This window comes from Bidens hawaiensis, unplaced genomic scaffold (assembly GCF_021521415.1).
Source record: "Bidens hawaiensis isolate Kalapana, Puna unplaced genomic scaffold, B.hawaiensis_p1.1 tig00019659_1, whole genome shotgun sequence".
In the NCBI taxonomy this organism is placed as follows: domain Eukaryota; kingdom Viridiplantae; phylum Streptophyta; class Magnoliopsida; order Asterales; family Asteraceae; genus Bidens; species Bidens hawaiensis.
In genome coordinates, this window is record NW_027505014.1 from 171,495 (window position 1) to 183,790 (window position 12,296).

At 42.5% G+C, this 12,296-nt stretch overlaps 1 pseudogene across 1 annotated transcript; it reads right to left on the reverse strand.

Annotated features, from left to right (window-relative positions):
- Window positions 1-996: 996 nt before the first annotated feature.
- LOC143609888 (sphingosine kinase 1-like) lies at window positions 997-4,474 on the reverse strand (annotated as a pseudogene). Its single transcript, XR_013149492.1, has 10 exons — window positions 4,059-4,474; window positions 3,209-3,331; window positions 3,014-3,114; window positions 2,824-2,896; window positions 2,627-2,713; window positions 2,472-2,549; window positions 2,293-2,363; window positions 1,936-2,198; window positions 1,735-1,857; window positions 997-1,253 (listed from the first exon to the last, which is right to left on the reverse strand). The product of XR_013149492.1 is annotated as a sphingosine kinase 1-like (transcript).
- Window positions 4,475-12,296: the final 7,822 nt, after the last annotated feature.

Consider the following 12,296-nt stretch of genomic DNA (forward strand, 5'->3'; position numbering starts at 1 on the left):
AATTGAGTCTACATGTATTTTCTCTCGATTCTCAAGTATCCTTGTCGCCGACATTAAATAGCCGAAGTGTAAACAACCGGCCTAAACAAAATTTCCACGAACTGATTTCATAGTTTTTAACCATCTTCACAAGTCGCAGTCACTGAAATTATTATCAATGTGGCTTTGTATTTAGGTTTCTAGGTTTTTGTATCACTCCATTGGTTAGATCCTAAGAAGTTAGTGTTGGTTTTATTATTTTAAACATGCTACGCTTTAGTGATCAACATGTTAGACTGGCTCGCGAAACCATTACAACCCAGAACTGGTTATTAGAATGGCCCATGAAACCTGCTACAACCTGAACCGACCCTAATGTTAACAGTCCGGTCCTCAGTTCTTACTTTCCCATTTTTTGGTTCCGGTCTGGTTCAGTCCGTGTATGACCCATTGCTCACTCCTACTTCATACATACGATCCGATCAGAACCAAAATGATCATCGTCGAGTGACATTTAAATACCAAATGTTAGCGAACCTATTAAAAAATTCACGCTTCCGCCACTGAGGACTGGGTACCAAGAGACGTAAAAGTTATTTTCGTGATAAATTACTCAAATTCATTTTAATTATAAACCTACTCAAATTTTAATAGTGCACTTTGTTTATTCAACCTTTTTTGAACGAGCCGAGCTTCTTCCCTCGACTCTTCTTAAGTACACGAAACTCATTTAATAAATAAACAAACCTGAGCACAAGATTCATAAAAAGACTTATTATTTGTATAATACAACATAATATATCATTCACACGATATTAAACTTCATATTGATAGAACAAAATTAGAAATTACCCGGTTTTAAGAGCACAAAGACTGAAGGGAGCGAACTCCATGCGTTCTAATAGTAGAAAAAACAAAACTTAACTCTACCTTATCAATGATAAACTTATTCGGTTATTTCAGTAAACATTAATTAAGAAAAGAAAAACACTAACAAGTATATATATCTTATTATTCATTTTGGGGTTAAACTGAACACTTGATTTTATTTTCTGTTATTTACATTTCGAATATATAACACTTTAAACAGGTGTGAAAAGAGTAGCTAGACCTTGGTCCACAACAACTTGCAACTTATCATATACCATCAACGACTTTACGTTCGACTTATACGTCCCTTTTCCTCTCGCCAATACCTCCCCGTCCGAATCTATTATCCCCTCCTTTCTTGATCCGCCCGTTCGAGTACCAGGCTCCAATATCACCGCTTTCACCTGCCCACACAAAAAACCCATTCATTTCAAGTCAGTTATAAGTATAGTTATTATTTCAACCATGCTGTGACATGAAGTTTGTTTATTTAAACGACGAACGAACATGACCAACTTTTTTTTTACATTTAGTTAAGCGAATGAACATGAGCACGTCTCGTTTGTACATTTATGTTTGTTTTAAGTTCGTTTATTTACGTTTTATTTTATGTTTTAGACCCATTAGTATTACAATATAAGTCTAGTTGTAATAACTTTTTAAGCCCAACAAATTGTTGTTCATATTTACTTTTAATTAGTTTTAGCTCAGCTATGTTTGTTCGTGAATATTCATTTATGTCTGCTCGTTTACATGCTCCGTTAGTGTTTGTTTACAAGCCTAATATAACACGCAATCAACTAATACATGTTTAACTACCTCTGACCCATTTAACCATCTTTTTAACTTGCTACATGCTACAAATAATATGCAATCCGGACTTACTTTGATGTACACAACATATGGCGATTTCACGTAACCTCCATTGTCCAATTTAGACATCATAGATATCAATGCTAACTTTGGGCATTCACGCATCACAATCAAATCCAAATAACCGTCTTCAAACTGAAAATCGAACCACACAAGTAAGCAAGAATTAGCATAATGCCATGTCGTCAGCTTAAAAGTTTATAATAAACAAACCTTGGCATCAGGTGCTGCATTGTGTTTTCAGCACCCCAAGGAACATTATGAAGCCAAACAGAAACAAACGGACCGTTAAGCTCTCTCCAGATAAGACTTTTGAAGTCAACCTTCGGACCTTGGTACCCGTGCTGCCTAGGCTTAATGGGTTCCATATTCTCGAAACATGAACCAATTGCCTCCCCTACATCTTCAAATCCGGGCGCGGGTACAAACTGTATGCAGCCATTATATTTGCGCAATCGCAAAATTCGTTTAAGAGCCTGATTTTTTTAAAAAAATAAAACCTTAATTAGCTATTGTTATCAACATACAAATTAATAATGTTACAAGTACAAGAAAAGGGTGTGGACTTGCATAAAATTCTATTCTGGCACTTCCCATCCATCGGTACTTCTCAGACTCGATGTCTATATCTGATATGAGTCCTTCAAAATAAATAGGGAAATAAAACACATCACATAAGTTAAGACGACCACAAATTATTGTCAAGATGATACGATGATTGTAAAAAGTTAAAACAAGTTTTAGTGTACCCCATGCAAGCATCAAGACACTAAAAAATGCAGTCTCTCCTTGCCAAATTGTAGCTACATCCAAAGAGCGTTTATGCCCTATAAAGATGAAAACAAACGCATGGATACGAATTTCCAACTAATAATTAATATTGATTATATAATAAAAATAATACCTTGGATTGCTGCAAGAGTAGCATGTGCCGGTGTGCAGGGCTCGCCGGCGGAATCTAAAAGAGATTTAATCATGCCATTTCCAGTACCTTTGCCATAAATCCAAAAACAGTCGTGTTACATTTTAGAGATAATTGAATGGCAATTATTAACTTACACATTTGGCAAGAAAATATTAATGAAAACATATTGAAGAGACCTGCAGGTATGACACCGAGAGGCGTTTTAAGGGCAGTTGACCAGTCTTCTCTTTCAAGTAATCCATTTACAACCTACTACAATTTGCATCACATTGGTGATCAGGTAAAAGGTTGACATATTTTTTAAGTTTTAATAAAGATGTTGTGTGACTAGAAGTTGTTATCACAAAAGGTGTGGCTCAAACCAACCTCAACCAATACGCCATCCCCGCTAACGCAAATGATGCCATCATATTTTGTAAGATCAAGTGAACGAGAAACTTCTTTTGCATGAAGTTGATATTTGGTCTCTGAAGTTAAGATCAAGGGGAACAAACACAATTATGCTATGGTTAAAAAGATTGATTGCTAAATACATGGTTAACAAATGAAAGTAGCACAAACCTTGTACAGTAAATTCAATATTAGCATCCTCAAGAAGCGGCTTTACATCATTGGTGAAAAGCTTGGTAGCAGATTTCTTCCCGCCAAATGGATTAACAAATATAAACAGCTTCTTTGGTCGACCTTTTGCAACAAAAAGTAGCCGAATTAACCGACGGTTTGGTTAAGCAATAACCGATTAAGCAAACCGTAACCTAATTTCTTACGGTAAACGATATTCTGAATCCATATTAGTCAGTTAATTCGGTTATGGGTGAGAAAATAACCGAATTAACCAAACAGTAACCAAATTAACTGACTTAACCGAACCAAACAGCTAACCGACAGTCTGGCTAATCATAATCAATAACCAATTAACAGAAAGCCGAAAATTTTTTAAAATTTGTAAATATCCTTTTTTTTGGAAAAATTATGTATTCTTAATGTTTAAATGCAATTACCCAATTTATTTAAGCCCATTTTTATAATAAAAATTTGCACTATGCAAATCATAAGTTCATAACCCAACAAGCAAATTTAAATTTTTAATTTTTTAAACCTAAGTAAAAAACCCTACAAATTTTTCTCGCCTAGCACTCAAAAGCTTTTAAAGATTCTTAGGGATGGCCCTACGGTTACGGTTCGATTAATTCAGTTATAGTTCATGCCTACTTAGAAGCGATACTCATAACGCCTATCATACTAAATAGCAATGGTCAAAACTAATAATCATTCAACATTTTGCCTATTCAACTTTAAAAACAACATCATGATCCAGTCTACTGAATAAACAGAGACTTAAATAAATCCAATAATAATTACTAATTTAGCGAATATCAAGCAATCAACTGAACAACATATTATTTATTACCTAAGGAATCAATATACCCTTGAATCTTGTCACACAGATTCCTTAACAAATCTTCCGACACAGATTCAAACACAAACCTCTTCCTCACCAAACTCCTGATTCCACCACCAGCACATCCAATACTTCCATCACCAACGAGTGCCTTAATAATAATCATATGACCGGAAGTTGAGAAACCCAGAACCTCTTTTTCAACCGACAAGCTCCGGCGATCAGACCACCGGAGTATGCCGTCGGTGGAGAGAGTCAGTGGTGTTTTGACCCCGTTGACCGATACTTCATCGGAGACAATATATTCTTGTTGTTCCATAGGGACGTTTGAGTTGTGATGTTGGTGATTGTGATGAGATTAACAAGGTGGCGTGTGGAGTGGGATTTATCGCCGGAGGATCGGCGGTAAGCATCTTACAAATCTAGAAGACTTTTGTTTTGTACTTTTGTTTTGTTTAGTGCCTTGTTGGTCAAGTTTAGGGTCCTACTATTTGCACTTTTAACGTTTTAAGTGCTTGTTTTCATTGTCTCTCTTTTTTTTTAATGTTAAATTTCTTTAAGAATGTGTTTGAGATTTCTTATTTTCATCCTCTTATAACTTATAAAGGAAGAATAAGTCATTTTAATGTTTACATAGTGTTTGGATACCAATAAGTTCTTTTAGCTTTCTCCTTATTGTTAAGGCTAAAAAATGGGTTTTTAATAAGTTGGGATATGATAACTTATCACCTTATAGGTTTACAATACCCATTCCACCCAACTCCTTCTATCATTTATTCCACTCCTCCTACCCCCTGCCAATATGCCATCAATCATCACTATTCCACCTAGCTATTCTCTATAACAACAGCTTCTCTTTAACATTAACTCTACTTTGATAATTGAATTCACTCCCATACTCATCAATTAATAATGAATTTGAGTATCTGCCTACACCAACTCATCGATTAACATTGGATTCTCTCCTAAACTCATCGATTAACATTGAATTCGAGTATCTGCCACTCTCAACTACCCCTGCTAACATTGAATTTGCTCCTATAATCTCCTTACTAATATGAACCTTCCTCGTCTCCTTCTATAAAAAAAAAACACACGGTGGTGTCCAATTCGAAAAACACAGGTCACCAGGTTTGTACAATTCGATTTTAAGTCCGTTTGATTCTCATGTAATTGGTGTTTAAATTCGTTTGCGAGTAGTTTGGTTGAAACATGTTTAGTGTTTTGGTGATTTTAGTAGTCTTGGATTTTAGTAGTTTTTGTTGATTTTAAATCCGTCTACGAGTTGTTTGGTTTATGTTTATGGAGTTTGATGTTTTGGTTACTAGTCTTATATGTGTGACACATGTTTATGGTGAGTTATTAGATGTATATTATGTTTTGTTACAAATAATCTTATATGTGTGACACATGTTCATATGCAAAAAAAAGCTTAGTTGTTCATGATCTATTTGCTATACTTAAGTTAAAACTTGATACTTTAATGAATTAGATGACACATGTTTAGTTGTTTGCTCATCATTTGTTTCGTCTCTAGTTGTTGTCTAATAATATTCACTAATGTGTGTTCACCTTGGTATATTGGACGTGTTTGTTCATGAATCATGGATATAGTATGCTTAAGACTACCAAAAACAAAAAAGTCTTATGGGGTAATGAAAAGGTAGGTCCCAGCAGGGCCCAGTTGGACCCGCAAGACTCACCTTGAAGAGGGACGTCTGCGCAAAGACCAACTGGTTCCGCAGGACCCACCATGCTCAGAGAGATGAAGACCTTACGCGCAGTACGCCAGCTGTTCCCGCAGGAAAAGCCTCCCAATGGTGAAGTACCCCGCCTGTTCCCGCAGCTGCGGATACAAGCCATCAGGGAAGGCTACCCACACTAATAGCAAGGCTACACGCACAAGGCACTAACTCAATAATTCAGTAATGTCACCTGAAGAAGGAATGAGCAAGGCGGGAATACTCCCGCCCAAATGAGCCAGTTCGTACGCTTCTGGAGGATCTTTTGTACTATACCTGCCAAGGTATGGACAAAATAGACAAGATCTAACCAAAGCAGCCCATGAACCAATCACAGGGTGACAGCTCACTGACAACAGTACGACGAGGAGCACGCTCTAGTACAAAATGTCACTATCAGCCGCTGCCTACTCACCAACCCTTGTCGTGGCACGTACATAGCCTGCAGTTGGTGGAAAAGGAATAGTACACAGCCGGCCATGTCACTATCAGCCGCTGCCTACCCACCAACCACCAGCATAGCACGTGCGTAGCCCACAGTTGGTAGAAAAGGAATATTATACAGCTGGCTGTACCTGCTTGGAAACCTACCTTCGGCTATAAATACTCCAACACCTTGGAACGGTATCATATACTATCTTATACCATCACATATCTTATCTGCTCTAGCTATTTCTCTTAATATACATTTATATTCAGAGCAATCTAGTCTGATTTTCACGCCAGAGGGTGGTCACAAGGAGGTACCCCCCATTCTCAGTGACGAGCTCACGGTGTCTGTTTTGCAGGTCATCAGAAGAATAACCATCTTTGCCGGACCTAAACCTCGTGGGAAACATCTACTTGACCCTAAGATTATCCGTAATCTGCCGGGGTCACTTAGTGTTTCTTCATTGGCGCCATCAGTGCATAAAAGCTAGAACTAATTTTCTCAGTTTTTTCAAAACCTCTGGAAAGATGGTTAAGGTTACTCCGGTGCCAAGGCCAGCGAGTGACCAAGAAACCACGGTAACCAAAACCCCAGCTACTGGGAACACCGGCGAGTACACAAATTTTACGAACACTACCCCGGTTACCCAAGCAGGGGCAAGTGCAGTAAACAATCCTCCCGTGGGATTCATTGATACCCAGTTGGAGAAACAACAAACGAGGCTCCCTCGCCAAACACTTGATCAAGTTAAAGCGTGGGCAGAAGCACGTCAGAATAAATTCCAAGCTGAGTTGGATGAACGTTTACGTTCACTCCAACAGGCTAATGACGAGTTCGAGAACACTCAACAGCTCAACATGAGCAACGAGTGCGAGTACTTGGACGATGATTGGGAGGAGTCTGACAGTGACGCAAACCCTCGTCATAGGGCGAAAGGGAAGTGTAAGGAAACGGACTTCCAACCGAAAAGGAATTTTGGAGAAACTTTCAAACCAAGGAACGCGGGGAGAAACCCACGTGACTTCTCTAAAACCTTTAGACCAACTGTTGCAAATGCGGGAACGTCCAAGTTTGCAAGGGATATTGCGGAAGCAATCGCCCCGAAGAGTGCCAAACAGATGTCCAACATCGGCACTTATGATGGTATATCCGACCCAGATGATCACTTGAACAGATTCATAGCGGGGGCAACCGTCAGCAACTGGACGGAACCCACGTGGTGCTATATGTTCCAGATGACGCTGGTTGGAGCGGCCAGGGCGTGGTTTGATCGTTTACCGGTCCACCACATCTATGATTGGGCGGACTTCCAACACAAGTTCAGCCAGCACTTCAGCCAACAGAGGAAATATACTAAAGAGCAGTGGACGATCCTCAACTGCGTTAGAGAAGAAGATGAATCTTTACTAGACTTCATCACTCGCTTCAACTCGAAAAAGCTGAGTCTGGGCACCATAAGCAAAGATCTTGTTCGCGCCGCTTTCATCCAGGGCGCCGAATACCCAGAGCTTATCCGCACGTTGACGGGTAAAGACGGCATACCATCCACATGGGATGCCATCATGACGGCGGCCAAGCGCTTTGCCGAAACGGAGAAGCAACAGGGTAGGGATCTTCCCCAGAGTACAAACCTCTACACGCAGATGACTAGAGAAAACAACGTCCGGACCGCCCGGCAAAACAAAAAGAGGAAGCTAGGTATTTGGCAGTCAAGGGTAAACTTTGACACTTCATCCAGCTCTCGCCCTCTAGTAGGCGAAAGGGATAACACGCACCCATCAAGCCGAAACCCCCGGTGGACGCCACTCACCAAAAGCGTCACGGAGATATTTGCCACCGAAAAACTCCCATGGCCAAAAGCTCCAATGGTCCGGCAGCGACATAACGCGGATCAGAGCAAATCCTGTGACTTCCACGGGACAAGGGGTCACACCACTGAGGAGTGTATATCCTTGAGGGATATTGTTGAAACATTCGTCAAGGATGGAAAACTTACACACCTTGTGGCATCAATCAAGAATGGAGGGAAGAATGATAACCGATACAAAAGCAACGGACAAAAGCCCGTTGACATCAGCATCCACATGGTTCATAGTAACGTCAGAGGAAGAAAAAGATGAACGACAGAACCATGCGCGTGGAAGGAAGCTGAGGTGCGCTTCCCGCGAGTGCCAGGAGGACCCAACAAAGAAGGCCCTATCATCATCAAAAGCCAGCTGGGGCACTACATCACTTCCCGCATTCTTGCTGACAACGGCGCCTCGTCAACGGTTATGTACAGGCAGTTCTTCGACAAGCTAGACGACGAAGACAAGGAACGCCTGGAAACGGTCTACGCCTCGATAAAAGGGTTCGACGGCAGCACAAACACCCCCTGGGCATCCTATCTTTCCCCGTCATTCTCACAGACGGGAAACACTCCCGCACAGAAGACGTGGACTTTGTCGTAATGAGGAAGCCACACCACACATACGACATTCTCTTCGGGAGAGACGGGATGGCAAGATTCAATGCCGTGGTATCTTCAGTCCAAGGCATGATGGGATGGCCAACAGCTGAGGGTGTAGCGATGATCACCGGTATTCCCCAGGTATGCATCGCATCTGTCTCATCAAAACCCAAACCAAAGATGGCTAAACCAACAATCACCGAACCAGAAGAATGGGCCTTCAATGGCAAATACCCTGACCAGGCTGTTACCATTGGCCCAACAGTCACTGATCCTACGCGCACCTTACTCAAACGCTTACTACAGAAAAACGCTGACATCTTCGCGTGGACACCAGCTGACATGACTGGTGTACCTCGAAGTAAGGCAGAGCATAAGCTCAAGTGTGACCCGGCTTTTACGCCAGTCGTACAAAAGCGCAGAGTAATGGGGGCGGAACAAGCTAACGCGTGTAGAACCCAAGTCAAGGAACTCCTTGACGCGGGCATCGTACGCGTTAGCAGATATCAAACATGGGTTGCAAATCCCGTCATGGTACCGAAGTCTAACAAACAATGGCGCATGTGCATAGATTTCAAAGACTTAAACAAAGCATGCCCCAAAGATTGTTACCCGTTACCCGAAATTGATCTTAAGGTAGATTCGTTAGCACCGTTTCGCCTTAAATGCTTCCTTGATGCGTATAATGGGTACCATCAAATCCACATGGCTGTTGACGATCAGGACAAACCGCATTTCGGACGCCCGATGGCACATTTTGTTATCAAATGATGCCATTCGGACTTAAGAATGCCGGGTCCACATACCAACGCCTGATGGACAAAGAGTTTCATGCCCAAATTGGGAGGAACTTGGAAGTCTACATGGATGACTTGGTCATCAAAAGCCCTGACCCAGAAACGATGTTGTAAGACATCGAAGAAACTTTCAACACGCTCAGAAAGATAAACATGAAGCTCAACCCGAGCAAGTGTTCCTTTGGGATGGAAGAAGGGAAGTTCTTAGGAGTCATTGTTACTAAAGATGGCTTTAGAGCGAACCCTGAAAAGGTCGAAGCCATTATCAAAATGGAATCACCTACTACCATCAAGCAAGCTCAGACACTGAATGGACGCCTAGTCGCACTTAACCGCTTTTTGGCAAACCATGCGGATAGGTCGTTCCCATTCGTCTCAACATTAAGAAACTGTTTAAAGAAAACGCACTTCCGCTGGACACCAGAAGCGGAAGCAGCTTTTCAGGAAATTCGGTCACGCTTGATCGAACTCCCAACGCTCACAGCACCAGAAGCGGGGGAGGAATTAATCCTATACCTTTCCGCCACAGATAGAGCAACCGGGGCCGTCCTGCTAGTAGAACGAAAAGGCATCCAGATGCCAATCTACTATGTTAGCCGTGTCCTAACAGACGTAGAAACCCGGTACTCCACCCTGGAAAAATTAGTCTTAGCACTTGTACAGGCTTCACGCAGGCTAAGACGATATTTCCAAGGTCACCCAATCACCAACTTCAAACTCGCAAACGTTCTAGGCAAACCCGAATTGTCAGGACGCCTAGCCAAATGGGCAATAGAATTGGGAGAATACGCGATAAAGTACAAGCCGAGGCCAGCCATAAAAGGCCAGGTCTTGGCCGACTTTATTGCAGAAGTCCCCGCTTCGCGGGAGAAAGAGTGCCAGGAGGAGGCTCAACCCTCTCCAGCACAGGACATCGATGATGTCTGGCGACTCTACACTAATGGAGCAGCCAACAACGAGGGCTCAGGCGCAGGGTTGAAACTAACCAACCCAGCAGGCCAAGAATACACTTACGCTATTCGACTGGATTTTCCAAGTACAAATAACGAAGCAGAGTATGAAGCATTCTTGGCCGGGCTGAGAATTGCGCGTAAGATGGGAGTGAAAAACTTGGAAGCCCACGTGGATTCCATGTTAATAGCCAACCAAATAAACGGGACGTACACGGCCGTGAACGACACAATGGCCCTGTACCTCGCACAAGCAAAAACCCTTATGCGCGACTTTAATGATTGTAAGGTCATACACGTCAAGCGTAGCGAAAACAAGTCTGCGGATGCGTTAAGCAAGCTTGCATCATTAGCCTTCACCCACTTGGAAAGGACATCCGCATTGAACTCCTTGGAGCACCATCAGTCCCGCACAAGGAAATCTGTGTCATCCAAACCGGCACAGAAACGTGGATGACACCAATAATAAATTACCTTGCGGCGGGTATACTACCAGAGTCAAAAACACAGGCAAGAAAAATACGCTGTAAAGCACTGAACTATCAACTCGTCGATGACATCCTTTACAGGCGTAATTTTCTTGGCCCACTCCTAAGATGCGTGGACAACCAAGATGCTGGCTACCTCCTAAGGGAAGTGCACGAGGGCATCTGTGGAGTACACGCAGGTCCACGCGCTGTTGTAGCTAAGCTAAATAACGCGGGATACTTTTGGCCGGGGATGCATACAGATGCGCTGGCATACATCAGAAAGTGTAGGTCTTGCCAACTCTACGCACCCAACACGCATCGCCCAAAGAATGAACTTGTTCCAGTCACCTCTTCATGGCCATTTTAGAAGTGGGCCATCGATGTGACAGGCCCATTTCCCACAGCAGCAGGGAACGTTCAGTTTCTGGTGGTAGCCATCGACTACTTCACCAAGTGGATAGAAGCAAAACCCTTAGCCCAAACAACCGCAAAACATATCAAAAAATTTATTTGGGAATTTATTATTTGTCGTTTTGGACTTCCCCAGAATTTGGTGAGCGATAACGGCACCAACTTTGCTGACAAGAAGCTACAAAAGTGGCTGGAAGAACTTCAAATCACCCACACCTTTACCTCAGTGGCGCACCCGCAGGGTAATGGTGAGGTGGAAAGAGCAAATAAGAGCATCGTCGACGGCATAAAGAAAAGACTCTTGGAACACAGATCCGGCTGGGTGGACGAAGTTCCACACGTCCTTTGGGCAAACAGAACGCTGAAAAAGGCCAGTACGGGAGAAACCCCGTTCAGCCTCACTTATGGCACTGAAGCCATGGTCCCGGTCGAAATTGGTTTACCCTCACCAAGGGTCTTGATTCAGCCAGAAGACAATGATGCGGAAAGACGGTTAGACCTTATGCTAACCGAAGAACACAGAGACTTAGCCGCAGCGCGTGAAGAGAACTACAAGCGACAAATGCAAAAGTACTACAACACGCGGGTAAAACTCTGCAACTTCGATGTCGGAGACTACATACTGCGTAACAACGAGGCTTCGAACCAAGAACGCCCAGGAAAGCTGGCCCCGGTCTGGGAAGGGCCATACATTATCAAAGAAGTTTTGGGAAAGGGCGCATACCGGCTCGAAAGGCTCGATGGCACCCCCATCCCAAGAACATGGAATGGAGCTCAATTACGCAAATGTTACATGTAGATCAATTCCAAACTTATAAAGAAAAGGCCTAGAGCCACTTCTAATGGAAATGATTCTCCTTTATCACATTGTGTTGATAGCCTTACCTTTATACTTATTCAAAACACAGATATGCCGTTATTCACCGCATAAATAAGTGGGGAAGTAAGTCGTTGCGTGTGGAAGGCGGCAAAACCCGCATAAACACAAGAAACGGCAA